This window comes from Pteropus alecto, unplaced genomic scaffold (assembly GCF_000325575.1).
Source record: "Pteropus alecto unplaced genomic scaffold, ASM32557v1 scaffold501, whole genome shotgun sequence".
Lineage (NCBI taxonomy): Eukaryota > Metazoa > Chordata > Mammalia > Chiroptera > Pteropodidae > Pteropus > Pteropus alecto.
In genome coordinates, this window is record NW_006431382.1 from 353,480 (window position 1) to 359,078 (window position 5,599).

The window sequence follows — 5,599 nt, forward strand, 5'->3', positions numbered from 1 at the left end:
AAAATAATAATAATAATAATAATAATAATAATAATAATAATAATAATAAACACAAGGACAAGGAAGCAATGGAAATACTGAGCTACCAGAAAGCAAAAGTAAATTGGTTATAGTAAAACCTCATATTTCAATAATCATCTTAAGTGAAAATGGACTGAACTCACCATTTAAAAAGCACAGAGTGGGAGATTGGATTAAAAAACAAAACCCAACTGATGCTGTCTCCAAGACACATATCTCAGTTCCAAAGACAAATATAGACTCAAAGTAAATGGTGCAAAATGATATTTTAAACAAATGGCATTCAGAGAAAAGTGGAGTAACGGTACTAATAATGGACAAAATAGACTTCAAAATTAAAAAGATAAATAAAGATACTGAGGGACACTTCATAATGATAAAGGAAATCATGCACTAAAAAGACATAACATATTAATATCTATGCTCTCAATCAGGGAGCCCCGAAATATTTAAAGCAATTACTAACAAAACTAAAGGGAGAAACACACCAAAACACTATAATAGTAGGGTACCTAAATATACCACTGTCAGATATGGACATCATCCAAAGAGAAAATCAATAAGAAAATAACATCCTTGAATGACACATTAGAACAACTGGACATAATTGATATTTACAGAGCCATTTATCCCCGAACAGCTGCTTATACATTTTTCTCTAGTGTACATGGAACATTCTCAAGGATTGACCACATACTGGGACACAGAGATAGCCTCAACAAATATAAGGGGGTTCAAATTATACCAACCATATTCTCTGATCATAATGCATTGAAGCTGGAGATCAACTATAAAAATAAGTAGGAAGAACCAAAAATATATGGAGATTAAATAACATGTTACTGAAGAATGCCTCAGTCAAAGAAGAAATAAAAAGGAAGATCAAGAAATAGATAGAAGCGAATGATAATTCTGGTACAACATATCAATACTTTCGGGACATGGCAAAAGCAGTCATAAGAGTAAAATTCATGTCATTGCAGTGTTATCTCTAAAAACAAGAACGAGCTCAAATAAACAACCTAATGCTTCATCTTAAAAAAAAAAAAGAAAAGAAAAGGAAGAACAAATAAAGACTAAGGTAGGCAGAAGGAAAGAAATAATCAAAATTAGGGCAGAATTAAATGAAACTGAAAAAAATCAATAGAAAAATTAATGCAACAGTGTTGTTTTTTTAAGGTTAATAAAATTGACAAACCACTGACTAGACTCACACACACGCACACACACACAAAAGACGCAAATATACAAAATCCAGAATGAAAGAGGAGAAATTATGACAGACAATGCAGAAATACAAATTATACAAGAATGCCACGAAAAAGTATAAAACACCAAATTTAATAACCTAGAAGAAATGGACCAGTACTTAGAAAATTACAACCTTCCTAGACTGAATCAAGAAGAACTGGAAAATCTAAATAGATCGATCAGCAGTATGGAAATTGAAACAATCATCAAAAACCTATCAAAAGTCAAAGTCCAGGACCAGATGACTTCACCAGTGAATTCTACCAAATATTCAAAGAAGATTTAATACCTATTCTCCTCAAACTCTTCCAAAAAATCGAAGAGCAGGGAATACTTCCCAAATCATTTTATGAGGCCAATATTACCTTGATACCAAAACCTGATAAAGATAACACTAAAAAAGAAAACTACAGACCAATATCACTCATGAACAGAGATGCAAAAATCCTAAATAAGATACTAGTGAACCGAATACTGTAACATATTAAAAAGATTATTCACCACGATCAAGTAGGCTTCATCTCAATGGCATAGGCATGGTTCAACATATGCAAATTGATTAATGTGATACATGACATAAACAAATTAAAAAATAAAATCATATGATCTTATCAATAGATGCAGAAAAAGCTTTCAACAAGATATAGCATCCATTTATGATCAAATCACTTAACAAAATCGGCATAGAAGGAAAGTACCTTAATAATAAACACCGTATATGACAAACCCTCAGTAAACATTATACTTAATGGTAAAAAACTAAAAACCTTCCCTGTGAGATTGAGAACTAGACAAGGCTGTCTACTATTGCCACTGTTATTCAATACGACATTGGAAGTCTTAGCAGTGCTATCCGACAAGTGAAAGATATAAAAGACATCAAAATAGGAAACAAAGTCAAACTGTCACTATTTGCAGATGGCATGGTTCTGTATATAGAAAACCTTAAATACTCCATAAGAACACTACTAAAAACAATAAGCAAATACAGTAAAGTTTCTAGATACAAAATCAGTGTTCAAAAATTCATAGCGTTCCTATACTCGAATAATGACGTGCCAGAAAAAAAGAAGTGGAAATAATAATTCTTTTTGCAATTGTAACAAAAAGAATAAAATACCTAGGAATAAATCTAATGAAACATGTGAAGGACCTATATAATGAAAACTATAATTCCCTATTAAAAGAAATCGAAGAAGATACAAAGAAATGGAAAGATATTCCGTGTTCTGGGATTGGAAGAATCAACATAGTTAAAATGACCATATTACCTAAAGCATTATACAGATTTAATGCAATCCCCATAAGAATCCCATCAGCATTTTTTAAAGAAATAGACAAGAAAACATCAGATTTTTATGAATGCAAAAAGACTCCGAATCACCAAAACGATCCTAAGAAAAAAGAACGATGCTGGAGGCATCACTCTGCCCAACTTCAAATTATACTACAAAGCGACAATAATCAAAATGGCATGGTACTGGCAGAAAAACAGACACACAGACCAATGGTTATTCTCAGTGATGATAGAATGTATGGCTGAAATAAAGGGAGTATGAATTGGCAAAATGAGTTTAGGGCCAGGATGGAAAGATCCCTCAATTACTCAGCAATGTCTTACATAGCTATAAAATCTCTCCTCTGACAATATTATGAAACTAATGGATAATTCAACTTTACAATGGACCCCTTACTCCTTCAGATATAATCTACATCATATAGGACATATCTGGATAAGTCCATGATAGCACCTGATCACTGACTTTGGAGAACTTGGGCCAGAATTAAGAATAGGGGAACTTCTTTCTAGTTTTCTTTCACCTGGCTTTTCTCCAGCTCTATGAAAAATGCCATTGGTATTTTGATAGTGATATTCAATGGCAAAAATGCCATTGAATCTGCAGATTGGTTTAGGTAGTATGGACATTCTAACAATATTAATTCTTCCTATTCATAAGCACAATATATGCTTTCATTTATTTGCATCTTCTTTAATTTTTTTCTTCAATGCCTTATTTTACAAATGCAGTTATTTTTTTTTCAATCTTTTTGGTTAACTATATTTCTATGTATTTTATTTTTGGTGCAATTGTAAATGAGATTTTTTATTAATTACTCTTTTTGATAATTTATTATTGGTGTATAAAAATGTAACCAATTTATAAATATTAATATTGTATTCTTCTACTCTCTTGAATTAATTTATCAGTACTAATAGTGTTTTGGTGGCCTCTTTAGCATTCTTGATATATACTATATCATGTCATCTATAAGTAATGACGGTTTTACTTCTTCCTTTCCAATTTGGAAGCATTTTATTTATTTTTTTGTCTTATCTCTATAGCTAGAACTTCCAACATTATGTTGAATAAATGTGTTGAAGGTAGTCATCCTTGTCTTGTTCCTGATCTGAAGGAAAATTCTTTCATCTTTTTTTATTGACTATGATGTTAGCTGTGGGTTTGTCATATGTGGCTTTTACTGTGTTGAGGCCCTATCCCTAGTTCTAAATCTTTCTTTTTCTATATGAAAAAACATATATCGGAGGGCATTAATGAATCTGATAGCTTATCTAATTCACAGTAAGATAAAAATGGCTGAGAATGACTGAAAGCCTTACCAATCCCGAATAACATGAAAATTTTGACAATATCCTCTTCCCTCAGGTAAGTTTTATGGTAGATAGCTTACTATGACAGATAAATTGTAGGCTGATATTTCTATTCCATTTCTCATGACACCATACTGTGGCTGCACAACTGCACTGGGAGCTGTTCATAAGGTGGAAATTTAGGGCCATTGTCAGTGCCCACTTTTACTATATGTAAGGTCATCTCCAGCAGGCAATATACCCAGACTTTTCTGTTGTGCTATCAAATAAGCATGTGGAATTAGGATCTCTTGGCAGCACTGCCATCAATTTATGTCAAACCTGTATTATAGGCCCTATGACTATACAGGATCAGGAGGGGCAATTAAATCTCGGAGCAAAGAAAATTACTCTCATCCCCGCATAATTATTTGGCTATTGACATGCCCTCCAAGGAGAAAGTATCCTTTCCTAAAGCATGAGTCCTTATACACAGATTTCCCAGTACAAATTTTTAGATCAATTAGGACTAGTATGCAAGATGGTTGCTAGGATACTATAAATTGGTAAAGAAAACATCACATAATGGTAGCTGCAAAGAGGCAGGCTCTTTCCTGTTTTGCTGACTATGTCCTGGGCTGTTACTTATCAGCATCATGATTAGGATCATTTCCAACAGCTCCTGTCTATTTTCCTTCCAGATGCTAGGATGTCATTGCATTTCATTTGGTAGTGTTTATAATTCATATTTTTCAAGGAATAATTGAATTTGTGAAAGTCGAACCTCATAAATGCTGCTGAGGAATCTATTAGTGAGAAAGAAGGGGGGTTGTGGTGTGCATGTGTATGTTTTTCCTTACTTTAAATTAAATTGTAATTTCAATTTGGGAATGAAATCACCCTCCATTGATTTCTAGTGTATTCTGCCATCATCCAGATATCAGTTTCAAAGAGTTATGTAAATGAGATTTGTAACTGAGGTAATTGCTGCTGCAGAAGCATGCAATAGAAGGCAAGCTTTAGAAGGACCACTTTCTTGATGTTGTAACTTAACTACCTCCTTTCCAAATCAAAGCTGAGTGGGATAGATGATAAAATTCTGTTTGATTTTTGACCTTACTTCTTATCTCCTAAAGGGAGGAGACACGCCAAAAAATACTTTGATCCACATCTCACTTTTTGATGTTAATTACCTAACTGTAAAATAAAAAGGAAAGACTTTTTAGCAAATTGGTTCCTATTAATGATCACGGCTTGGTTACTCTTACATTTGGGGAATCATCTTTAAAAACTAACAAACAGTAATCAATCCTTTTTAATGATTTTTCGATGACATTGCCCAAGAGAGGATAAAGTAGCTTCTTCCCAGATGGGACTTCTAAGCGTGGTGCTTTAGTGAGGATTGGGAGCAAAGTAAAATTCATCTCCATAGACTGATTCTGCCTACATCTGTCAGAGAACCTGAGTGATATTCATTTACAATGGAAACACTACCTGGGTCAGTGCTTGAAAAGCAGGCTCTTCATCAAGCACCAGTTCCTGTGTCTGAATGCCTGGTGGGTGGCGCTCAGTAAGAGAACATCATTTACCTGAGTGAGGCCCCTCTCTACCACCAGTTTTATCATTATAACCATTAGGTAAGCTGGTACTATGCTGGGTCTATATCATACCTCCTTCATTCACTAATTTCTATTGTAAGTAATTGATAGCTATATGCCTCCCTCTATATTTTCTACT